Genomic DNA, 27537 nt, shown 5'->3' with positions numbered 1-27537 from the left:
GAAATGTACAGAGCCCACGAAATCGAGATAATTGTTGAGTGGCATTGAAATAGCTAAGAGTGAAGTTGAAAGAGACTTATACAATGTTATATAGAAATTATGGGGGAACTTTAACCTGCAAGGTGGGAGGTGGGGGCAGGTGTTGGTGCATGTGGTGGAGGTAGTGGGTGGATTGTGGGGGGTGGGGGCTGGGGGTAGTTAAAACATCACACAATGCCGGTGTGTTGGGAAGTTGTCCTAGAACAAGACCTCCTGCCAAGTGGACCAGGTGTCCATGCATTGCCAGTGGTAGTTAAGGTCACCACAGCTCTGAATTTCGTGGCCTCTAGTTCCTTCCAGAGATCTGCTGGAGACATCTGCAGGATTTCACAATCTGCTGCGCACAAGTGTATCTTCCAGGTGACAATGCCATGTTTACCAGGCCACCAGTTATATCCACTTTGCAGCTGATGAGGCCAGTCAGAATGAAAAGGTCCTGGGATTTGCCACAGTGGTTGGATTCCCATTGGTACAGGGAGTCATAGATTGCACATGTGGCTATCAAGGCACCCTCAGATCAACCAGCAGTTTTCATCTATTGAAACTCCATCAATGTTCAGCTGGTATGTAACACTGGAAGGTCATCATGCATGTCTATGCAAGATATCCAGGAAGCTACAATGATACCATTGTCCTGCACCCATCAAGTCTCCCACAGAGATTTGCACCTCCAAACAGAGTTAGTGAATGCCTCCTTGGAGACAAGGGCTACCCTTTAAGGACATGACAGCTGACATTTGTGAGGAACTCTGCAACTGATGCATAAGAAAGATACAACAGAAGCCGCATGAGCACAAGAGTGGTCATTCAGCACGCCATTGGGTTGCTGAAGATATGATTCAGGTGCCCGGATAGATCTGGGGGCGTTCTTCAATCTGTATCAACAGGGTGTCCAGAATGGTAGTGGTCTGCTGCGTCGAGGACTGGAGCTGCAGGAGGAAGGAGGTGAGAACCACTCTGCATCTTTGAAGGAGGAGGAAGAGGAGGAGCCTGATGTGGCCAGTGCTTTTAAAGCCGCTCACCTAGCTGCCAGAGATGCCCATGACAGAATTATATAGGCATGACTCAAATAACCAGAGGCTGTGAAGCCCATCTCTAGAGAGCATTTTGCTGCACTTCAGTGAAATGCTGAATGGCCAAGGCGAGGCTTTCCTTCATTCTATTTAAACTGGCAGACTGAGTGTGGAGGCCATTGGTCAGGGCCAGTATATGCTTGGCTGCCTGCCATGTCTGATGCTCCATACAGGTGGCCACTCTTTTCATGGAGAGGGAAAATCAGTGCAAAGGCCTGAGATATCATGGCACTCCTACTGGAGACAGATTCCTCCAATCTCTCTCCAGTGGTGCGCCCTGCCTCTGGAAATGCTGGCAGGACCTTGCACATCTGCTGCTCCAAGGCTCAGCATCTGCATCCAGTTAAGCAGAGCTTGGAGGGTCCTGCGCCCTCTGATTGGGACTCTCCACTGCTGTCCCTGTCTATAACATCTGCTCCTGTTCACTTGTGATGTGTGGCTCATTATGTGACAACCCTGCCTTGTAGGCCCCACAAAGGTGTGTGTGTCTGTGTTAGTGGAGGGTATGCATGAAATAAAAACAGAAAGTGCTGAAAATACTCAGCAGGTCTGGCAGCATCTTTGGAGAACATACAAACATACGAACATATGAATTAGGAGCAGCAGTAGGCCACTTGGCCCTTCAAGCCTGCTCCGCCATTCAACAAGATCATGGCTGATCTGATTGTGACCTCAACTCCACATTCCCACCTACCCCTGATAACCTTTCATCCCCTTGCTTATCAAGAACCTCTGCCTTAAAAACCTTCAAAGACTCTGCTTCCACTGCCTTTGAGGAAGAGAATTCCAAAGACTCACGACCCTCTGAGAGAAAGAATTTCTCTTCATCTCTGCCTTAAATGGGCGACCCATTATTTTTTATGACCCCTAGTTCTAGATTCTTCCACAAGAGGAAACATCCTTTCCACATCCAGCTTGTCAGACCCCTCAGAATCTTATATGTTTCAATCAAGTCGCCTCTTACTCTTCTAAACTCCAGCAGAAACAAGCCTAGCCTGTTCAGCCTTTCCTCATAAGACAAACCTGCCCATTCCAGTATTAGTCTAGTAAACTGATAAAAGATCACAGATCAGAGACCTGAAATGTTAACTCTGTTTCTGTCTCCACAGATGCTGCCAGACCTGCTGAGTATTTCCAGCACTTTCTGTTTTTATTTCAGATTTCCAGCATCCGCAGTATTTTGCTTTTATTTTGAGGGTATTCATGAGTTGTGTGATGATGCTTCCTTAGAGTACACAACCTCCTCTGAGGACTCCTTGACCTCCTGCTGCTTGAGCTCCTGCGTGATGCTTAAAGAAACCATGGGAGATGAAAATAATGAATTAGAACTGACAAGGGGAAAGTGTTCTTGTTATCATTGTGCAGATGCTCATAGTTCGGTTACTGGTGCCATCAAGTCAACATGAGTGATTAAGTGCCATGTGGCAGTGTGATATCTAGTTCTGTTCAGTGTCTGGGAGACCCACATCTCTCCATCTCCAATGTCCATGCACTCTGCCACTCTGCTGATCTCCATTGCCTCCTCCTCCACAGCAGTCAGGGTGGCGATTACTGGAGGGCCACCCCTGGTTCGCTGTCTCTTCCTGACGTCCGGTGCTCTCTTCTCTGAGACCAAGCAGCCATGGCTGGAAGTCTCTGATGAAGTGAGCACCAGCAGTGTGGTCCCTTGTTTTTGGATACAGTGCCAAAAGAGGGTCAATGAACTCATCAGGGCAGCAAAGGTGAGTGGCATGACACATTCAAGAAAAGAGTTGTGAGTGTGAATAATGGAACATTTTTAGAGGATGGAATGACAATATTTGTCGAAGGTGACTGCGATTAATGGGTGTAAGACGGCAATATGATGAGAGTGAGAGTCGGTGGTGCCTGTGCAGATGGGAATGTGAGGAGGTGCCTTGAGAGGGAGGAATAGGTGGAGCTGTGACGTATGTTGATCTGAGGAGCATTGTGCAGGATAATGGTGCGGAAGTCAACATGAGGGGTTTTGTACTTGAATGCATCATGCCACTCACCTTTGCTGCCCTGATAAGTTCATTGACCCTCTTTTGGCACTGTATCCATAAACAAGGAACCACACTGCTGGTGCTCACTTCATCAGAGACTTACAGCCATGGCTGCTTGGTCTCAGAGGCTGGTCACTTCTTTCAATCCACTGGGAAGAATATTTCTCTGCAGGCTCTTACAGCCTTCAGAATTACCTCGTGGGATGCTGCAGAGAACCGGCGGCTGTGGGCACCCTTCCCATATTGAGACGACATCAGTACATTTACTGTCTCTGTCCTGACAATTGCAGAATTGATCCATTCTGACCTCTGCTGAGGTTTCTTTAAATAGTGAGGCTTGAACAGTGAGATGCAGGTCATGAACGTGCCCGCCTGCTCCAATTGTCAGGAATCCCAGAAGCAGGATGATAATGCTGTGCCTGAATTAAAGAGCCATGGCAAAGCCTACTCCACGATCTTTTGGATTCCTGAGCTGCTGCCATTCTCCCCCTCTGTGACCGGGTCCAAAGGTTAAAATTTTTCCCTTTAACACAGGAGCAGGTCTTTTAGTTCAACCTGTCTGACTCTTCACAGACTCATAAAATTCAATATGTCTCACTGCAGGTTGATAGGTAAATTGGCCATTGTAAATTGTCCCTAGTGTAGGTAGGTGGTAGGAGAATGGTAGGCAATATGGGATGAGTGTAGGAGAGGATGTGGTAGGGAATATGGGATTAATGTAGGATTAGTATAAATGGGTGGTTGATGGTCGGCACAGACTCAGTGGGCCGAAGGGCCTGTTTCAGTGCTGTATCTCTCTATGACTCTATGACTCTATAACCAATGCAAAGCAGCAATTAACAAAGCCAAATAAAATGCTGAACTAGACAAAGTAGTAGAATATTATTCAGAGGAAGTGATCATCTTGTACAGTACTTTAGTTGGTCATCATCTTGAATGCTGTGTCCTTGTTCTGGTCATGGAGAAGCAAGTGTTGAAGGCAGTGCAGAGAAGATCCAGAAGACTGAAACCTCATGCCTTTGACACTAGGGATGAGGAAGGATTGGAGAAACCTGGGCTTTTGAACCTTGAAGGAAGGCATTTGAGATGTGATCATATAAAGAGGTCCTTGTTAATAAACAAGGTATGAGAAAAGGTAAATCTAGAAGTTTGGTTTAAACTAAATTATGAGGGTGGGGCAAGAAGACAATCCATTAAAAGGCCAACTTAGAACTGATATCAGAAAGATTTTCTTCACATCGGGTGATCAACATATGAAATAGACTTCTAGAAAGAGTAGTGGAGGCAGTAGCCATGATATCATTTAAGAAACAATTGGGAAGATACTGGGGGTGGCAGATAAATCTTTCTGGATGGATGAATAAGGTGGGATGAAAGGCCTTCCCCATCCAGAATTATCTTGTAATGTTTTGAATAAGTGACATTTTGAAACTGCAATCAGGAAAATGACTATGATGCAAGAAAATAAAATGAGGCAGAATGGAGGCCACACCATTCTACTAGAAACTGCTCTTCAAAATTTTTCTGAAGAGTTAAAGAAAGAAAGATCTTTGCGTAGCACCTCAGAGCATCTCCAAATCTACCACCATGATTTTATGTTATGTGATTGCAAATGCCCTTGTGCTTGATGAAATCAGGCAAGAATCAAAGACACTTACAAGTTGTGATACAATGTGATACAGTATCACTGTAAAGATAAATGGCACAACATGAAAGAGACACATGACAAACCATGGATTGTAAGAGAACAAATAAAAACGGCTAAAGGTGATTTGCTTTCAGAATTGTCATCACTTCAACATTGTAAACTTGCACAACTTTGCACACAGTGGCAACCAGAACAATGAAGACAAAAAAACGTAATTAACAAGAAAGCTGAGCGTGCTGTTAAGTCCGACATGGCTTGCAGACAGCATGTGCTGGAGTTAAAATTGGTTTGTTGTTTACAAGTACAGTTCACTTAGAGGTTTAGTGTTTTCAGAAAAAATAATAAATGAGTATACTATCTATTTTATCAATGACCTTCAGTGTCAATTGATATCCAGACCAAGGACTGGAGAAGCCAGCCCTTATTTGGTAGTTAAGTTTTATCATCTTTGTGCATTTATCTTTTCAAGGACAGAATAGATTGTTGTGCTGGTGCCAAAAAACTCTGTTCCTTAGCTAACTAATTCCATTCCTTCTCCTGTCACTGTCTCAGGCTGACCAGACTGTTCACAACCTCACCATCCTATTTGAGCTTGAGCTGAGCTCCTGATCCTGTATCTCCTCCATCACCAAGACTACTTACTTACACCTCCAGAATATCTCTTCTGCTGAAACCCTCCTCTGTGTGCTTTTTACCTTCAGGTTCAACTATTCAGCTCTCAGTTGGTCTCACAACCAAGGTCTAATGACCAGTTACTGACAAATCAGCAGTTTTGATATTGTCACATTGCACGAGGTAGCTCACACCCACAACAAGCACAAGTGTCGAGTCCGTGCTCTGGCACTTTTGGTGGAGATCAGCACTCACAGAAAGTGCATCTCAGGAAATTGTAGGTGTGTAACCTATGGTTTTCTGCCCATTAAGGATTAATAGATGGAAAACTACTGGCTGCATGCATGCAATTTTCTGAAACGTGCTCCCTGCAAGGACCAGATTGTGGAATCATCCCTGTCTAGCATAGCAGGCATTAGTTTGCTTCTGTCGGCCTGGGGTCAGCTCCCTGCCTTTTTAGTTGCAATGTCATGTGTGCATTCATAGCTAGAAGGGGAAAAATATGAAGCTACATATATTTGAAGAATTAATTAAGGAATTGTACAGTTGCATGCATGGAAGATTATTTAATTGATTTTCTAAGGGAAATTAATTGCTGCCGTGCATCAGCCCTTGAGATCTTCAGAGGAAGTCTTCTCCTGCAAAGTATTGTTTTGAGGGTGTGGTGGATGCAGCTAGTCAGAGTGAATATTGAAGCAGGGAGCTTCGCTACTGCTTTCACTCTACTCGATTCCCAGTCTGAAAAGTGCAAGACAGAGATTGTGGGAAATGGAAGAGGTGGAGAGAATGAAGGATATTGCTGCCAAGTTACTTCTGGGACTCACAGGGAATTGGTAAAGCTTTGGAAGTATAAAAGCTAAAGCGCAATTGGACAAAATTGAGAATCATACAACTCTATTAAAGGATAAATGACCTCAACAAACAAAAATGGAAAAAAGAAACATTTTATTTTGAGCTTGTGGTGAAATATTATAAATCAGTGTATTAATACAATGAAATCAATACTTCTCGAGGGCAATTTTAACCTCCAGCAATGGACTAACTCTGCAATAGTAGATCTGGCATCCATTTTAGATTCCACCTGATTTGAGAATTGAATGGGGTGAATAATGGGCAGCTGATCCAATATTGTCCATTTTACGATATCATTGAAAGTTTAAAATTGCTCTCCTTCTAACCAAATCTCTGTTTAACTTCAACTGAAACAATTCTTTCCTCACCTTTTGTTCTCCCCTCCTGCACACTCACACTTTTTAGCAAAAGGTGTGGTTACATTAGGAATGGGGAACCCTCGCTGATTTATTTTCTCTGCTCAGTCTCAGGTGTTGAAGCCCCAGTGTTATTGTTCCCACTACCATTATATGTGAGAGCAATTAACTGCATGAATATGAAATTGCATCTGGGGAGCTCTGTGTGAGTGACTTTAAAAATAAAATGTAAAAAAAAAAATCTGAATTTATTGTGATGGAAAATGATGGAAATGTGAAGTATTCTCAGTCTGATATTTGCTAAAAACAGTTTAGTCCTGACTGGATTTTTGGGTGTAACCATGCATACTCATCCTCACTGGACTGTACGACCTTTCCTCTTCTCATTAAAATGACTTGTTTGATGTTAGCGATAATATTAAATTGCCCACACTGTATAGTCTTGCTATACTGGGAATATTTACCTAGGGGTGGTTAATAAGACTCCTTTCATATGAGAAGGCTAAAGAGGTGTTTCACAAAACATCTCTCTCCCTCTCTGTTCGGTTTCATTTCAGGCCATGTTGACATGAGCAGACAATTCAAGGAAAAACCTTATTTTTGAACTTCATTGCATGATGACTGCTCTCAGACTACTAAGAGTAGCTTGACAACATGACAGACTGCAGCACAGTTTTTAAACAAGATCCTTTAACATGAGGTTGAATGCTTTTTATCTCATGATAGTCTTTATATTCTGTTCTTCAAAGGATTTTGTTTGGTGAGGGAGTCACATTTTCTGTTGTAATCCTTTCACACCCTTATGGCTGGATTTTATGAGCTCGCCGCCGAGATAAAATGATGGCCCGCCTGTGTGGACCACACGCCAAAGAGCCACCGCAATCTCAAGCGCGGCAGCTCATTTACATAGTTGGGCGGGCCGCAACCCTCTCCAATCACATTGGGGGGGAGTGGGCTGTCCATCTCTAGCAATGGTGTCAGCTGCCTGTGCACAGGTGCTGACGCCGTTTTTAAAGGGCTGTCAGCCCTGCTAGCTTATTTAAATATTTAAAGACAGAATGAATAAAATTAAATAAATACATTTCTTTTGCCCCCTCTCCCAGCTCCCAATAACAATTAAATTAACAATTTGGCTTCCCCCACCAAAATACTTACCTGTAACATCAGACCTCCCCCATCCCCCCCCCCACCCCCCCACCCCCCCCCCCCCCCCCCCCACAAGCTGCATAAAGTTTAAAGTACAACCCTTCCCACCATCCACTACACGCACAACATTAATTTGACCCCGTCACCACCCCCACTCCCCCCTCCACTGCACTTAGAAACTTACCTCCTTCTCCCTCCCCACCAGAGTTGCACTTCATTTCCCCGGACAGGGATCCGAAGGCGAGGGAGCGCCGGCTGCCGGGTCAAAGATCAAGATTAAGGGTAAGTACATGCAAATCTATTAATTTTATTCATTTGCATTTGGTGATTATGGTCCTGCCACCATTGGGAGGATTGGGCTGGGCCCTGCATGCTTTGAGGTCAGTGGCGGGCCTCGTCCAAGGCCATGTTCAGGCCCCGCCCTCAACCACAGATTCTGACGGTGAGGGCTCCTTAAAATCCAGCCCTCGGGGTGTATATAATTCAATGGACTGGATTTTATGCGGCCTCCGCAGGCACTGCCTCCATTTTTAAAGGGCATTGAGCCCTAAATGACAGTTTGTAATCTTTTAAAAATCTTTCCATCCCCTCCCCCACCCCCCTGTAGCCTTACATTCAATTCCTTGCCTACTCACCCCCAAAATACTTACCTTGACTACATGACCTTGCCCCCCTCAACCCCTTCCCACCATCCCCCCAACCAATCCAAAGAGTTTGACCCCACTCCCCCGCTCCCGCACTGAGAAAATTACCTCTTCCCCCACCTCCCCACAAGAACTGTGCCTTGTTACCCTGGACAGGGTTCCAAAGGCGCGTCGAAACTGGCCACCAGGATGAGGATCACAACCTACTGTCTGAATAGCAGCGGCCTGCATATTAATGAATGGTAAGTGCCCATCTGCACATTATAATCCGGGTCCTGTCACCGATCAGCAGGGGGGCCGACACGAGGCCTCGCCACTGCCGCCAAGATCGGGATGGGCCCTACCGGCGCATGGTCAGTGGCGAGCTTCAGCCGGAGCAATCTTCATGCCCCCCACCCCCCACCACCGATCCCGATGTCAACCCCAAAAAATTCAGCCCAATGATTCAAACCACAGATTGCAAACATTTTGATATTTTCTTTACTGTTCAAAATTTCTATTAATAGAAAATAAAAGCTTTCCCGACAGCTCGGCTGACAACTGTACTCAGTGTGGGACTGAGTTATACACACCAGGAAGACTTACTGGTCTGTATGGATCAGCTGATCTCAGCCTGCCATGGTTGCTATAATTGACCTCGGTTTCCTAGGTTAGCAAGGGCACAGAAATCACCTAGTGCAAAGTGCCAAGGGGCAGGGACAGTGTCAGGCTCATTTAGATGCCCTCATAGTTGAATAGTCTGTTGCTACTCATTGCCAATATGCACCATGAAAAATGGCCACTTGGCCAAGGTGAAACAGGGCATCCAGTGTCTTGGAGCAGTGTGGGTTAGTTTTTTCAGCAAAAGAGGAGTGACAATTAGAAGACAAAAAGAAAGCATATGACTGCAAATTGGCAAGAATCATAAATACCATGATTATCAGTCAGATATTCAGGAGTACTGGTGCCTGGGTTATTTCGATGATCCATCTGAATTGCTGGGCACCTGCCCCCTAATTATATTGTATCAAGATAAATTATTTTATAGCCGATCAGTCGGATCTGTGGTTATTTAGACTACAACCACATGTGTTAATCCCATTTCACTCGCTGAAACGAACAGATGTATTCCCACACTTGACTAAACAAAATCAGATAAACCATATTGTGAAGAATTATGACTTGTGTTTATTGACCATTAATAGCCTGTGGAAGATAAGGAAATGGATTTTAACGTTATGGATTCCACAAATCCAAATCGATGTGAGCTCATCTAGACAATAGCTATCACTGTCTAGGAGCTACTAGCTGTCATGGATTAGTTTGGGATCTCAGCCAGCTCCTCTTTCCTGTACTTTCCTAGCTGTGCACGGTCCAAAAGATACAGCAGAAGTAAACCTCGCTGTTTGGAAAGTGAACTTTGTACCATTAGCCTTTCCATGTTCAATAGAGTGGGAGCATAAAACGACCGCATCAACAAAACCTGTCATTTTAAGCTTAAAACATTCGCGTCCTGTTGTTTGTGCACTCTACACTCACTGCACACACTCACTAACAACAGAAGGAGTTCTTAAACTAGGATTGCAGCAGGCAAAACACCAAGGGGTGGAGATTCCTGTGTGTTATTTTTGGCATCAAATTCCTGTATAGACATCTTTATATAAAAGTGTTGACGTGAGTTCAATGCAAACATGTCAGCCAGTGTACTAAACATGGCGCTCTGTCCCCCGAGATCCCATCTTTAGCAGTGAATGAGTTAAAGGTTTATGGTTCCACAAATGCCTGCTGACAGCTATTTTAAAGAGAACCAAAACCCAACCGATGAAGTCATCTCTTTGATCACTCTTTTTACTTTACTTCACTCTGATTGTTTGGCTGCTATTTCTAATTTTATTTTTGGCAACAGAATGCTTTTGTGTTCATTTGCGCCTTTTAGGCTTTCAGGACATCTGCTTCCGGCAAAGAATTCTGGATAAATACAAAACTCACGGTTCCTGCATCAAGTACCTCCCCAGGACATCATTCTCATTTAAGTCATAAAGCTAATCTTATGGGGAAGCTGAGCACTTCAACTCACTTGTGTGCCACAGAGGCCTGGGAGTACATCATCTCATCTGGTGCCTGGTGTGTAGTAGCACAAGGGCCAAAGAAAGAGAGGAATTGCATGTAAAAACAGGGGAACTGAAAATGAATGTTGCTACAAAATGTGTTTTCACAGGAACTAGAGTTCCTCAATGATGGGCAATACATGCAGCCTTGCTGGCATAACTCACATCCTGAGAACAAACGAAAAAAGTCAATCTATAAATGGCATGTCAGACTCAGCAATTTAAGTAGAATTTGTAATGCAAAAAAAGGATCTTATGACCACCAGGTGGACTTTAAGTAAATGAGCACAACCTACAAGGATCACAGGAATAAAAGAACAGTGACTGTCACAGACAGTAATTAAATGGAGGGGAAAGTGAATAACATAATAGAAGCAATGACTTCGCCATTGGGAATTGTCTTCCTATTAATGGGAGTACTGTTAAACGAGAGCAATTAAAAATCTTTTATTGCCATCCTCACCACCACACACATGCAGCTTGAATACATTTTAACTCCACCCCTGCCTCGGGCAGTCTACAATACAATTGTGTGCAGATGCGATAAAGTCTGAGTGATCTTCAACAGAACAGGCCCAGCCTCATCCCAGTGATCAGGAACTGCTCCGTGGCTGTCATCAATCTCTGTCACACACACTCTTAACAGTGACTGTTACATCTAATGATACTTAAGAGAAATTCTCATGTTTCTTGTCTGCCTACAGCTGAGACTTAAAAAAGATGAAATGAATTTACCTATAATGAGGAGATTTGGAGAAGTGTAAGATCAGCAAGTTGGTACTGTTTCTGCTTAATTTATTGAGTCTGACAGGACATTTTTGGAGTCTATCATTGACTTTTTTCATTTGTTCTTAGGGTGGGGGGTGGGGGGGGGTTTACATTGACAAGGCTACATGTATTGTCCATCTCTACTTGTCCTGAGAAGGTTGTGATTGGCCGAGCAATTGTTTCTACTGAGTGCCTTGCTGTGCCAATTTCAGAGGGCATTGAGAGACAACCTTGTGGTGTGGTCCTAGAGTCAAGTGCAGGCTAGACTGAAATCAATGGGATGAAAATCGGTCAGGTTCTACCATAGGCAGGGAATCCATTCTACTAGATTATCATTAGGGTTGCCAGCTCTGGTTAGACATATTCCGGGGGTTTCATCATATAACCTCTCTGCTCCAACTGCCCCACAGAGTGGAATCAGCCTTTCAACTGGGTTATAGCCAAAAATTGGAATTGTTCAACAAAAATGGGAAATGTACACAGTTTCTGTTCTGTGCCCCTACATTTTTTTCGTCTGGGTAGTTCACAGCATTATTCAGGAGATTAATTTTTAATTTATGGAGACTACGGAACAATCCTGGAGTGCTGGTAACCCTAATTATCACCTAAGCAGTGAAGGTGAAAATGCCCCTGCCTTGTTACATATCATATGCAATGATATTGTTAGTGAATTTTGCTTGTATTACATTGAGTATAGAAGATTGATGGATGATCTGATAGATATGTTTAAAATGGTAAAAGGATTCAATAGGCTAGAGACAGAGAAACTCTATCCTCTTTCTCAAGACTGAGGGGCCATAATCTTAAAATTAGAGCTAGGCCATTCAAGCGTGAAACCAGGGGGCACCTTTCCACACCAAAGGGCAGTGGAAATCTGGAACTGTCCCACAAAAAGGCTGTGATTGCTGAGACACTTAAAGCATTCAAGACTGAGATCAATAGATTTTTGTTAGGTAAGGGTAGCAGAGGATGTGGAGCAAAGCTGCAGATCAGACATGTTCTAATGGAATGGTGAAACAAGCTTGAGAGGCTGAATGGTCTCCTCCTATTCCTACTTTTCATTAACTACTCTGTTTATTCACCCCTGGCTGCTCTCTCATATTCTAGTCTCTATAAACTTGAGGTCATCCAAAACTCTGCTGCTTGTGTCTTAACTCGCACCAAGTCCCGTTCCCCTATCACGCCTGTGCTCACTGACCTACATTGGGTCCCAGTCAAGAAACATCTTGATTTTAAAATTCTCAGCCTTGTTTTCAAATCCTTCCATGGCCTGGCCCCTCCCTATTTCTGTAATCTCCTCCAGCCCCACAACCCTCCAAGATATCTGTGCTCCTCTAATTCTGACCTCTTGTGCATCCTGACTTTAATTGCTCCACCATTGGTGGTTGCACCTTCAGTTGCCTAGGCTGCAAGCTCTGTACCTATCTGCCTCTTCAGCACACTTTCCTCCTTTAAGACACTCCTTAAAACTTAACTCTTTGACCAAGCTTCTGGCCATCTGACCTAATATCTCCTTTTGTAGCTCGGCGTCATACTTTGTTTTATAATGCTCCTGTGAAGTGCCTTGGGATGTTTCATTATGTTAAGGGTGCTATATAAATGTAAGTTGTCATTGTTTACTTTCCCTATTCACTTTCTCATGACTGATGGACTAACAAGTTGGGGGAAGATCAAGACCCTCCTCTCTGAAAAGTGCTCTGCATCCAATTCTCTGCACAGCACCCCCTCTGGTTTTTCTGTCCTTGGTCCCCAACTCAGTTCCAATGAAGCTCAACATAAGCTTGAGGAACAGTACATTATCTTTTGACTAGGCACTTTACTGCCTTCTGGACTCAACACTGAGTTCAACAATTTCAGACCATAACTTCTGCCCCTTTTTTTTGTGTGCTTTTGTTTTTGGACAGCAGCTGTTGATGATGTATCTGCTTTTCCATTTACATCTCCTCTAGACTCATCTTTTGTTTCTTCACTTGTCCCATTACAATCCCCTTTTGCCTTGCACTATCATCCCTATTGTCATTTAAACTCTCCTGCTTTCCACCCAATCGCAGACCTTCCCTTTTGTTCTTTCTTTCCCCCTGCCTGTTTTCCAGCCTTGCTTAAAAACTGTTAACATCTCAAAGTATTTCGAGCTCTAACAAGGGGTCATTGACCTGAAACATTAACTCTGTTTCTCTCTGCAGAGATGCTGCCAGACCTGATGAGTATTTCCAGCATTTCTTGTTTTTATTTCTGATTTCCAGCATCCGCAGTACTTTGCTCTTGTCTGCACCGAATGGCTCTGGCTCTGACAGTGGGCAGCAAACTCCATCTTGCCAGCCTCTATGATATTTATTAAGGTGATTTCTCACCCTTGATCTGCCCTGCTTACTTCAGTGCAGTCCACCATCTCACTGAATGCTTTTCCTACACTGTCAGCTTGTGATTAGTGACAAATTCATTTTTACTTCATATTTCAATGAGTTCAGTAATTGCATTAATTAATATTCAATTTCTATTAAATTATTTGATTGCAACTGTCTGTTGTGTATCCACTAGATTCACAAAATGGATCAACATTAATGTCAAATATTATTGATGGCACAATATTAGTACAGGATGAAATGTAAGTTTATGCTGTCCATAAGGAATTGACCCAGACTTAAATCTAGCTTTGTGTCAGTGAAAGAATAAATATGATATATATCTTAAAATAAGGTTTTAATGAATTGTGATGTGTTACCTGTCCAAAATGTCCTGAAGTAATACCTGTAGAGAATACTGAGAAAGCACTGAGGCACTGTTTATAGCCTCCTTTCATATGGTTCTAAAAATGTAACAATATTGTCTACAAAACCAAGAATAGCTGCTAGCAGCCTAGCATATTAATCTTTGAGGTTTATTCAGCTTTAAACCTTCTAGAAAGATTTTGACAACCTTAGTGCTCTTTAAGGTGAGGGATGTTCTGGTTGGCAATGGAATAATTTCCCAATTAAAGCACTGAGTATCAGCATCAAAAGTTCAAGATCAGGCCCAATGTGGTTAGATGCAGAATAAAATTTCTTCTGTCATTTATGTGGCACGATTGTGACTTTCCCATCGCCCATGTCAACCGTCCTGTGGCCTCTCTGCGTAAGATTGTCAATTTTGTGTTAGTTATTGGCAGTTCTGTGCCCTGGGCCTTGCCCACTATGTGGTGATTTAACATTGCACAAACTTACTTCATATGGTGGGGATGCCCACTCTGTTATCTTATCTGGACCATTGAGCTCTGCCTTTCTTTCTCTTCCATCGGTAGAAACAACTGATCGACTGGCAAGTTTGTGGGAATTTAAATAGCAAATTGCTGACCGCATGACTGGACTTGTCAGCAAGTGTGCGTTGGATTGACATGATGCTCCCACTCCCTACAGCACTGCTCTCCTGCGACAGCTGGAATCTGCATCATGAATTATCAATAGATATATAGCATTCATTAGAATATATGGCACAGAAACAGGCCAATTAGCTCAACCAGTCCCTGCTGCCCTTTATGATCCACTCACGCCTCCATCTATACTTTCTTATTTAACTCTCTCAGCATAGCCCTCTATTCCTTCCTCCCTCATATGGTTATCTAGTTTTCCCTTGAATGCATTTACACTCTTTGGGCTGGATTTTGTGCGGGAGGTGGGGCTCCCAGCACTGGGCCAAAAAGGTGGGGCTCCTCCTCTGGTCTTTTGCTGTCAAAGTTTAAGAGGCAGGATCCCCACCCCTTTAAAGATTTAATAGGGTTGGGAATCCCACCCCCAAGAGCTGCCAGCCAATCACAGAGCCGACAGCTCAGCACTATCGGCAGCGTCACCGGGAGTGGTGGCCACTGCCGGTACAACAGAGACCTTGGACTCAAGCCCAGCGCTGGAACCCTGGAGAAGAGGTAGGCAATGTGGAAGGCCCTGGCGAGGTGGATGGAGGTGTGGACGTTCAGTCCAGGGGAGGGGTGGGGGGTCCCACAAATTGCCCACAAAGGAGGGACCCCCCACCAAGACTACAGGGAGGGCGCCTCATTTTCCAGAGCATCCTCTTTGTGTGGCGGAGGCCCCCCTCACTGCTGGTAAGATCCTGGTGGTTGTGGGAAGAGGTCCTTATTTGGGCTCTGGGCAGGAAAATTGTCATTGGCCTTTTCTGCCCACGGGAGAATCGGAACTGGGATGCCCGGCGTCGGGTTCCATGGCAAGCGATTCTGCCCTGATTCTACAGCCCCCCTCCCGCCACAAAACCCACCGTCGGGATGAGAACAAAATCTGCCCCTTCGTCTCAATCACTCCCTGCAGTTGAAAATTCCACATTCTCACCACTCCCGGGGTAAAGAAGTTTCTCCTGAATTCCCTATTGGATTTATTAGTAACTATCTTATATTGATGGCCTCTCGTTTTGCTCTTCCCCACAAGTGGAAACCTTCTCTCTGTATAGGTGCCAACTTAAGTAAATATAATTGGCTATAATTTAAAAAAAATTCCCTCAGCCCATTAGCATATCAGCATATTTGTCAGAGATGAGCACCTTTTGTTACTAGCACTCACTTTTCTGGTGCACCTGCTCAACAAACAGGCAGCCACCAACAAACAGACTCTTGAACCTTCCTTCCAGCATCACTGACATCTCTCTCCAACATGCTGAGACACAGTAGCCATGGACTCTGCTACCTCTAACCTTTCACCACCCAAAGTTGGAGACAAGGAGAAAAGTAAAAACAGGGGAATAAGAAAACAAAGTAAAAGAGCAAGTAGGGGTTTGGTGGTGGGACAGCAGTGAAGGCAAAGAGAGAAGGGATGAATGTGGATCGAGGCAAAAGTGTTGTTGAGTGAAACATACAGAAGTGCAGGAAGAAAGAGCCATAGAAATGGAGAAGATAGAGACTGAAGTGAAGGAGAAACACGCAGAAGTGAAGAAGCAGAGAAATGGATGCCAAATGTTTGGACAACCATCATATAGGCCAGCAGACAAAGTGACCGTCATCCCATGAAACATCATTGGATTTGAACGGGAAAGCTTTGCGTCTTACCTACTGTACCACACACTTCTTGTACTTTTAATTGCTTGTGACCGTTTCCCTATCTTTAGAACTGTGGGTGGTGAAAGGCAGCATCACGATAGAGATAGCAGAGTCCATAGCTACTGCACCTAAGCACATTAGGGAAGAGATATCAGTGATGGCAGAAGCCTCTTTGTTGGTGACTGCCTCTTGTGGGCAGGCGTGCTAGAAAAGTGTCCTCTCAGGGGGGATGTAAAAGATCCCATGGCACTACTTCGAAGAAGAGTGGGGGAGATATGCCCATTGATCTGGCCAATATTTATCCCTCAATCAACATCATTGAAACAGATTATCTGGTCATTATTACATTATTGTTTATGGGAGCTTGCTGAGTGCAAATTGGCTGCCATGTTTCCGACATTACAACAGTGATATGCTTCAAATGTACTTTCTTGGCTGTAAAGTGCTTTGGGATGTCTTGAAGTTGTGAAATGCCAGATGGAAGGTAGCCCAACATACCCATTGGGATTAGGGTAGACAACTACAGGCGGCGAGCAAGCACCAGCATACAGGTAATGGGCTGAATGTTTTCCTACTGTTTTTCTATGATTCTACATTTGAAGTATATTTAGATGTCGCTCTTGGCTCAGTGGTAGCACTCTCAGATCTAAATTCGAAGGTTGTGGATCCAATTCCCACTTCAGAGACTTGACACATAATATGGCTGATACCATTGCAGTACTGAAGGAGTGCTGTACTATTGGAGGGAGTGTCTTTCAGATGACACATTAAACTGAGGTGTCGTCTGCCCTTTCAGTTCCCATCGAAGAAAAGCAAGTGATTTCTCCTGGCCAACTTTATCCCTCAACCAACATCACGAAAACAGGTTATCGCATTGCTGTTAGTCGGACATAATTGTGTGCAAATTCACTGACATATTCATTACTTAACGACAGTGACAACTTTTCAGAGAATTTCATTGGCTTTGAGATATTCTGTAATCATGAAAGGCGCTATGTAAATGCAAGTTCTTTCTTCTGTAGTATATCTCTATTCTGGTGAACTATATGGAAGCATTTTACTTTTTTCTTTTCTAATTATTTCCTCTGAAGTCATTAGGATGATGGGAGTGAAGGTTAAGTTAGTTAACTGGAGAGTTAATAGTTTGTTTTAAAGTTGTAATAGGGACACTGACATTATTGATGGCTGACTGCTGGATTCAATTGTGTTTATATGCTATTAGTTAGTTTAAATGGCAGTGAAATAAAATTAATATCTAATCTAATGTTTCACTTTTCTAGATGAATGATTTTAAACTTTTCTGTTCCCTCTCACTCCGCACAATAAAACACAAGAAAGACCATTCAGGCTGTCAAATACTATACTCCACCATGTATCACTACTCCATTGTAGCACTCCTTCCCACACCACAGAAATTCCTTCCCTGATATCCCCCCAATACAAAGCTAACAAGTGTTGTTGGATAGATAAACTTCAATTTGCCTCTGAACAGATACCAATCTTTAAAAGAGCCAATTGAGCCTAAGTCTGTTTATTCAAGGGGCTGGATTTTCCCTTCGGGGACAGGAAACAGAAGTTGGGAGGATCTGGGTCCCAAACTGGTCCCTGGTGGGAGGAAGGTGGTGGGTGGAGCGAGGGAAGCAGTCAGTCATTGGGATTTTGACAGAGGTGCCCCTTGGAGAGCAACCTGGAGTGGGAGGGGCAAGATCCAGTTGTTGTGGTCCATGTGGGAACCAATGACATATGTAGAACCGGAAATGATGTTCTGCTTTGAGAACTTGAGGAGTTAGAGTCCAACCTAAAATGCAGAACATCAAAGGTAATCATCTCCAGATTGTTACTTGAGCCATGCGTAAATTGGCACAAGGTCGAGCAGATTAGAAAACTAAATGTGTGACTCAAAGTGTGGTGTAGGAAGAAGCGGGTTTGAATCTTGGGACACTGGCATCAGCACTCAGGGAAAAGGGAGCTATTCTGTTGGGATGGGCTTCACTTAAACCGGGCTGGGACCAGTGTCCTGGCCAATCGCATAACTAGGGTTGTGGACAGGGCTTTAAACTAACAGAATTGGGGGAGGGTTTGGGTTCAGGGAAATTTAGAAATCCAAAGAGAGAGATCAGGGCATTGGAGCAGGATAGTGATGTGGATAACACCCAACAGAATGGGAAGGGAAGGAACAGAGAGTTTCACAAAAAATGTACATCAGCCAATAAGGTAATTGCAGGGAATAGAGATTAAAAAAATGAAATTATTGTTCCTTTATCTGAATACACAAAGCATCTGTAATAAGATAGATCTACTAGTGGCACGAATAGAGGTAAATGTTTTAGATCTATTTGCGATTACCGAGACATGGGCTGAATTTTACGCCTCCCCAAAGAGCGGTAAGGTGGCTGGGGGGTGCGTAAAATGGAGCGGGAGGCTCGGGGGGGCCCTTCCTGACCCACTGGCACCTCCGCCGCCACTTTATTCAGGATGGTGGTGACAGAAAATGGCCCGCCCACCCCAGGCCAATCAAGGCCCTTAAATGGCCACTTAAGGGCCTCCGCCCGCCGCCACAAGGATTTTACCCATGGCCGGTCGGGCAGCCCAGGCCCAAGAAAAGCCACCTGAGAAAAGCAGGTGCCTTTCTGATGGCCAGGGGGTGGGGGGGGGTGGGGGGTGCCCTCATGATCAGGCACGCTGAGCCTGACGGAGGGCTGCCTCCAACCACCTCCAACACCCAACACGGCCCCTGTTCCCCCAATCGACCACCTTTGCCTTGCTGGGGCCTGACCGATCACCCCTGGTGAGGCCCTGAAAACTTACCTTCATTCGAGGGCTCCCTGACATCTTCTTTCCGATGGCTGGGTTGCAGTCCCAGCAGTGGCCACCGCTTCCTGGTGACGCTTCTGGGATTAAGAGCTGCGGGCCTGCTGATTGACCGGAGGTGGAAGTCCCGCCTCAGACCAATTAAGGGCTTGGGGACCGCAAAATGTGTTCTGGACCTCCAGGCCAGACGGAGGTGGGTTCACCACTGACTTTCCAGTTGGTGGATGGCTCAGGTTGAGGGGGGACCTGATTGAGGTGTACAAAATCATGAGAGGTATAGACAGGGTGGATAGCAAGAAGCTTTTTCCCAGAGTGGGGGATTCAATTACTAGGGTTCACGAGTTCAAAGTGAGAGGGGAAAAGTTTAGGGGGGATATGCGTGGAAAGTTCTTTACGCAGAGGGTGGTGGGTGTCTGGAACGCGTTGCCAGCGGAGGTGGTAGACGCGGGCACGATAGCGTCTTTTAAGATGTATCTAGACCGATACATGAATGGGTAGGAAGCAAAGAGATACAGACCCTTAGAAAATAGGCGACATGTTTAGATAGAGGATCTGGATCGGCGCAGGCTTGGAGGGCCGAAGGGCCTGTTGCTGTGCTGTAATTTTCTTTGTTCTTTGTTCATCCGTTGAGGGTAAAATTCAGCCCATGGTTACAGAGAAATGAATATTCCAGGGTGCACAATATTTTGGAGAGACAGATAGAATGGCAAAGGAGGAGGGGTAGCCCTGATACTAAAGGATGACATAAAGACATTAATTAGAAGAGATCTGGCCTCAGAAGATCATGAAGTAGAATCAATTTGGGTGGGAATTAGGAATAGTAGGAGTCAGAAAACACTAGTTTACAGGCCCCCTAACAGTAGTTATATTATTGGACAAAACATTAAATGGGAAATTATTGGAGCGTGTAAAAAAGGTAATGTATCAATTGTGGGAGATTTTAATCTGAATATAGACTGGGACAATGAAATTAGCAACTGTAGTCTAGAAGATGAGTTTGTAGAAACTTTTCGTGACAGTTTCTTGGAGCAATACATTGTAGAACCGACTAGGGATAAAGCTGTCTTCAATCTCATATTGTGTAATGAAGCAGGGTTAATAAGCAATGTAATCATAAAAGATCCACTGGGAAATAACGATCATAATACCATTGAATTTCATGTTAAGTTTGAAAGTGACACATTTCAATTGCAAACCGGAATCTTAAACTTAAACAAAGCCAATTACGAAGGTATGAGGGGAGAACTGGCGAAGGTTAATTGGGTGAATAGACCGGAAGGTATGGCGGTAAATGAACAGTAGGAAGCATTTAAAGAAAAAATTCAAAGGGTTCAACAAAAGTACATTCCGTTGAAAAACAAAAACTCGGTTAGAAAGACCCATTCGGGGCTCACTTAGGAAGTTAAGGAGAGTATAAGACTAAAACAAGAGGCTTACAATGTTGCAAAAAATAGTAGCAAGTCTGAGGATTGAGAGTGTTTTAGAAACCAGCAAAGGGCCACCAGAAAGTTGATAAAAAGGGAAAAAATAGAATGAGAGTAAGCTAGCCAGCAACATAAAAACAGATTGTAAGAGCTTTTATAAGTACAGTAAAAGGAAGAGTAGCTAAAGTAGACATTGGTCCCTAAGAGGCAGAGACAGGAGAAATTATCATGGGAAATGAAGAAATGGCAGAGGCATTGAACAAATATTTTGTGTCTGTCTTCACAGCAGAAGACACAAGTTCCATACCAGAAATAGTCAGTAACCTCGGAGCTAAAAAAAAGTGAGGAAATTAAGGATATTTATATCAGCCGAGAAAAAGTATTAGAGAAACTTGAGGGACTAAAATCTGACAAAGCTACAGGATCTGATGACCTACATCCAAGGGTTCTAAAAGAGATAGCTGAAGAGATAGTGGATGCGCCAGCTATGATTTTCCAGAATTCCTTGGATTCAGGAATGGTCCCATCAGCTTGGAAGTTGGCAAATGTTACACTGCTTTTCGAGAAAGGAGGTAGAGAGAAAACAGGGAACTACTGGCCAGTTAGCCCAATATCAGTTGTTGGGAAGATGCTGGAAACTATTATTAAAGAAGTCTTAACATTGTAAAAGCATAGTATGATTAGAACAAGTCAGCATGGTTTTACTAAAGGAGGATCCTGTTTGACAAATTTATTAGAGTGTTTTGAGGATGTAACTAGTAGGGTAGAGAAAGGGAACCAGTAGATGTAGTATACCTGGATTTCCAAAAGGCATTCGATAAGGTGCCACAGAAAAGATTAATAGGCAAGATAAGGGCTCATGGTGTTAGGGGTAATATATTAGCGTGAATAGAGGATTGGTTAACAGACAGGAAGCAGAAAGTGGGCATAAATGGGGCATTTTCAAGTTGGCAGGCAGTGAAAAGTGGGGTGCCGCAAGGGTCAGTGCTGGGGCCTCAACTATTTACACTCTATATTAATGACGGATGAAGATAGAGAAGCTCGATGGAAAGGTAAGCTGCGGCGAGGACATAGAGTGGCTGCAAAGAGATATGGACAGGCTAAGTGAGTGGGCAACAAGATGGCAAATGGAGTATAATGTAGGGAAGTGTGAAGTTGTTCACTTTGGTTGTAAAAATAGAGAAGCAGAATATTTTTTAAAAGGTGTGAATCTGATAAGTGTTGATGTTCAGAGAGACTTGGTGTACTCGTACAAGGAACGCACAAAGTTAACATGCAGGCTATTGGGAAGGCAAATGGCATGTTGGCCTTTATTGCAAGAGGATTGGAGAACAAGAATAAAGACGTCTTACGAAAACTGTACAGAGCTTTGGCGAGGCCACACCTGGAATACTGTGTGCAGTTTTGGTCTCCATATTTAAGAAAGGATATACTTGCACTGGAGGCAGTGCAGCAAAGATTTACTAAATTGGTCCCTGGGATGAGGGGGTTGTCCTATGATGAGAGGCTAAGTAAATTGGGCCTATATTCTCTGGAGTTTAGAGGAATGAGAGGTGATCTAATTGAGACATACAAGATTCTGAAAGGGCTTGATAGGCTAGAAGCTGAGAGATTGTTCCTATTGGACAGAGAATCTAGAACATGGGGACACAGTCTCAGGATAAGGGGCCAATCATTCAGGACTGAGATGAGGAAAAATTATTACACTCAGAAGGTTATGATTCTTTGGAATTCTCTACCCCAGAGGGTTGTAGATGCTCCATCATTGAATATATTTAGGGCTGGAACAGATTTTTGGTCTCTCAGGGAATCAAGGGATATGGGGAGTGGGCAGGAAAGTGGAATTGAAGCCCAAAATCAGCCATGATCATATTGAATGGTGGAGCAGGCTCAATGGGCCAAATGGTCTAGTTCTGCTCCTGTTGCTTGTGTTCTTGTGTTCTTAATTGGCATGGAAACAGGTTCCCTGTCCAATTAAGGGCAGTGGATGCGCTCTCAAAACTGCAGGGGCAATTGGGGAGGCGGTGGCATAGTGGTAATATCACTAGACTAGTAACCCAGAGCCCCAAGCTAATGCTCTGGGGACATGGGTTTGAATCCCACCAAGCCAGATGATGAAATTTGAATTCAATTAATAAATCTGGAATTTAAAAAAAAGCTAGTCTAATGGTGACCATGAATCCATTGTCGATTTTTGTAAAAACCCATCTGATTCATTAATGTCCATTAAGAAAGGTAATCTGCTGCCTTACCTGGTCTGGCCTACACGTGCTTCCAGACTCACAGCAATGTGGTTGATGCATAAATTCCCTCTGCCCAGCAAACCACTCAGTTGTATCAAACCGCAACAAAGTCTAAGAAGAGGAACAAAACTGGACGGACCACCCGGCATTGACCTCGGCACCGGAAACGACAATGGCAAACCTAGCCCTGTCGACCCTGCAAAGTCCTCCTTACTAACATTTGGGGGCTATGCCAAAATTGGGAGAGCTGTCCCACAGACTAGTCAAGCAACAGCCTGACATAGTCATACTCACGAATCATACCTGACAACGTCCCAGACACTGCCATCATCATCCCTGCGTATGTCCTGTCCTACCGGCAGGACAGGCCCAGCAGAGGTGGAGGCACAGTGTTATACAGTCGGGACGGCCCTGGGAGCCCTCAACATAGACTCCAGACCCCATGACGTCTCATGGAATCAGGTCAAACATGGGCAAGGAAAACTCCTGCTGATTACCACCTACCGCTTCCCCCTCAGCTGAAGAATCAGTGCTTCTCCATGTTGAACACTACTTGGAAGAAGCACTGAGGGTAGCAAGGGCACAAAATGTACTCTGGGTTGGGGACTTCAATGTTCATCATCAAGAGTACCTCGGTAGTACTACTACTGACTGAGCTGGCCGAGTCCTAAAGGATATTGCTGCTAGAGTGGATCTGCGGCAGGTGGTGAGGGAACCAACAAGAGGGAAAAACCTACTTGACCATGTCCTCACCAATCTACCTGTCACAGATGCATCTGTCCATGACAGTATTGGTAGGAGTGACCACTGCACAGTCCATGTGGAGACAAAGTCCCGTCTACACACTGAGGGTACCCGCCATTGTGTTGTATGGCACCACCAGCGTGCTAAATGGGATAGATTTTGAACAGAGCTAGCCACTCAAATCTGGGCATCCATGAGGCACTGTGGACCATCAGCAGCAGCAGAATTGTATTCAAACACAATCTGTAATTTCATGGCCTGGCATATCCCCACTTTTCTATTGCCATCAAGCTGGGGGACCGACTCTGGTTCAATGAAGAGTGCAGGAGGGTATGTCAGGAGCAGCATCAGGCATACCTAAAAATGAGGTGTCAGCCTAATGAAGTTACAACACAGGACTACTTGCATGCCAAACAGCAGAAGCAGCATGCAATAGGTAGGGCTAAGCGATCCCACATCCAATGGATCAGATCTAAGCTCTGCAGTGCTGCCACATTCAGTCATGAATGGTGGTGGACAATTAAAGAACTGACAGGAAAAGGAGGCTCCACAAATATCCCTATCCTCAATGATGGCTGAGCCCAGCGAATCAGTGCAAAAGACAAGGCTGAAGCATTTACATCCATCTTCAGCCAGAAGTGACGAATGGATGATCCATCTCAGCCTCCTCCTGACGTTCCCAGATCACAGATGCCAGTCTTCAGCCAATCTGATTCACTCGATGTGGTATCAAGAAATGGCTGAAGGCACTGGATACTGCAAAGGCTATGGGCCCTAACAACATTCCAGCAATAGTACTGAAGACTTGTGCTCCAAAACTTGCCGCACCCCTAGCCAAGCTGTTCCAGTACAGCTACAACACTGGCATCTACCCAGCAATGTGGAAAATTGCCCAGGTATATCCTGTGCACAAAAAGCAGGGCAAATCTAACCCAGCCAATTACCGCCCTAGTAGTCTACTCTCGATCATCAGCAAAGTGATGGAAGGGGTAATTGACAGTGCTATCAAACAGCAGTTGCTCAGCAATAACCTACTCACTGATGCTTAGTTTGGGTTCTGCCTGGGCCACCCAGCTCCTGACGTCAATACAGCCTTGGTTCAAACATTGACAAAAGAGCTGAACTCCAGAGGTGAGGTGAGAGTGACTGCCCTTGACATCAAGGCAGCATTTGACCAAGTATGGCATCAAGGAGCCCTAGCAAAACTGGAGTCAATCGGAATCAGAGGGAATACTCTCCACTGGTTGAAACCATACCTAGCACAAAGGAAGAATGTAGTGGCTGTTGGAGGTCAATCATCTCAGTCCCAGGACATCACTGTAGGAGTTCCTCGGGGGTAGAGTCATAGGCCCAACTAACTTCAGGTGCTTCATCAATGACCGTCCCTCCATCATAAGGACAGAAGTGGGGATGTTCGCTGATGATTGCACAATGTTCAGAACCATTCGTGACTCCTCAGATAATGAAGCAGTCCGTGTCAATATGCAACAAGTTCTGGACAACATCCAGGCTTGGGCCGATGAGTGGCAAGTAACCTTCACGCCACACAAGTGCCAGGTAATGACCATCTCAAGCAAGAGAGAATCTAAGCATCTCCCCTTGACATTCAATGGCATTACTGTCGCTGAATCTCCCACTATCAACATCCTGGGGGTCACCATTGACCATAAACTGAACTGGACCAGCCACATAAATGCCGTGGCTACAAGAGCAGGTCAGAAGCGAGGAATTCTGCAGCAAGTAACTCAGCTCCTGACTCCCCAATGCCTGCCCACCATCTACAAGGCACAAGGCAGGGGTGTGATGGAATACTCTCCACTTGCCCGGTTGGGTGTAGCTCCGACAACACTCAAGAAGCTCGACATCATTCAGGACAAATCAGCCCGCTTGATTGTCACCTCATCCACCACGTTCAACAGTCACTGCCTCCACCACTGACGCATAGTAGCAGTAGTGTGTACCATATACAAGATGCACTGCAGCAACTCATCAAGACTCCTTCAACAGCACCTTCCAAACCTGCAACCTCGATCACTAGATGTTCTCTAGAAGGACAAGTGTAGCTGATGCATGGGAACATCACCACCTGCAAGTTCCCCTCCAAGCCACACACCATCCTGACTTGGAACTATATCGCTGTTCCTTCACTGTCGCTGGGTCAAAATCCTGGAACTCCCTTCCTAACAGCACCGTGGGTGTATTTACACCCCAAGGACTGCAACGGTTCAACAAGACATCTCACCACCAGCTTCTCAAGGGCAATTAGGGATGGGCAATAAATGATGGCCTAGCCAGCGACACCCACATGCCCCGAACGAATAAAAAAAAATTGGAGGCTGTCCATCTTGAGAGGAACGGCTGCAATAGCAGGTATGTAACTGAGAGGGCTCTTCAACATGGAGGTGCCGTCTCACCAACTTGTTTAAAATTTTAAGTAAAAGATGATTCTTGCAGCCAGGCCACTATTGTGGTGTTGGGGGGTGGGGGAGTGCGGTGGTGGTGGGGGGTTGGTGGTAGGGGTTGCGGGGTGTCCCTCTACAGGGTGGCCTGTGGTTGCACCTGCACCCACAGACCACAGGAGGGCCTCTAGGCTGCCTGGAGTATTGGTCCCCTGCCCGGCTGCCAGGTGCCCGCCTCAAGGCACCGAAACTGTCCATACTGGTGCGAGAAAGTACAGACCGAATGGACTCTTTTAATTGGAGTTAACAAGTCTCTTAACAAGCCTAATGGGCTGCCCGCCATGTGGGGGCAAGTAGCCCTGTTGGCCCTGAACCCACCTTGGCGACAATGGCCGGTGCTGGCATTTTCAGGCCCCGTCTGTCTCCGTCCCATCCCCTGTGGGGACCAAAAATCCTGTCCAAAATAGTTCCTGTCCTGTTGAAACAGAAATATCTAACCTTACTTAAGTCTTACGTATTTTGTATTTAATAACAGAATCTAACTTCCTCTTAAATGGCTGAGGTTTGTACTTCCAATACCCAAGCCAATAGTCCATTCCAAGTACAATTGCACAAAAATGTAGAAAATTCTGACTCAGTTTGTTCCCAAAAATAATATGAAATGATTATATTTTGTTTTCCTCAGACCATTGCGCAATGTTAAAGGATTGTCAGCATAACTGTGGTTTATGAAAACTACAATGCTTGTATGTACTTAGTTCCTTTTGTGCACTGGCACTTTTATTGGTACATCATTCAGACAGTACAACTGAGACTACTGTTGCTGTATAATAATAAACATACATATTAATTACAGAACTAAAAAAAAACACACAAACCAGCATCTAATTTCTAGTTTTTTTTTTCAATAAACTGTACCTTACCTAGATCTGCTTTGATACAGTCCTTAAGCATATTCAGGAGATGAATTAAAAGTTTAACTGTGTGAATATTTTGCAGTTCTACATTTAATGCTGGAAAACACTTTTCTGTTGCCATCATCCCTCCCAGGAGGCCTCAAAACACGAATAGTTTTGGTGCTGCAAGCTACATTGCTGAAACATCTGTACTTTAACAAATGTTTAATATTTGGTTCTCACATGACAACACCAAGTTCTGGATTAATGAATGTGTCCTTGCTAATGTCACTGTTTAGTACCTAGGAATGTTCCAGGCTCTTACTTAAATGAAGTGCGATGTGGTGCCCTGTGTCTGGAATATATTAAACTCGCAGCAAGTTTATAACCTTTAGTTTCACATAAAACACACGTTATGATGTGACTCTACAATGATTTTTAAAAAATATTTCATCAGTTTTCAAAATCAGGTCCTACAGAGTCTGCAATCAGACTCCCATTGCTGTCATAATGCTGTCCATTTTTTTCTGTATTTCTTGACTTGCCAGAAGCTGATATCTCTTTCTGTACATGAGTAATGACAGAGAAGTTTGAAACGCATTGTTAGAAAGCTTAGCATGACTTTGAATACCGAGTATTGTCCCCACCCATAGGACAATTTGGGTGATGCTTAATGTCTTGTAAAAATAATATACTACTTCCATAATTAACAATTACTGTATAAGGACAATAAATACACTGTTTTTAACAATAGGCTTACTCCAACCAAATATACATT

This window comes from Heterodontus francisci, chromosome 2 (genome assembly GCF_036365525.1).
Source record: "Heterodontus francisci isolate sHetFra1 chromosome 2, sHetFra1.hap1, whole genome shotgun sequence".
Classification (NCBI taxonomy): domain Eukaryota; kingdom Metazoa; phylum Chordata; class Chondrichthyes; order Heterodontiformes; family Heterodontidae; genus Heterodontus; species Heterodontus francisci.
Note: the sequence above shows the minus strand (reverse complement) of the source record.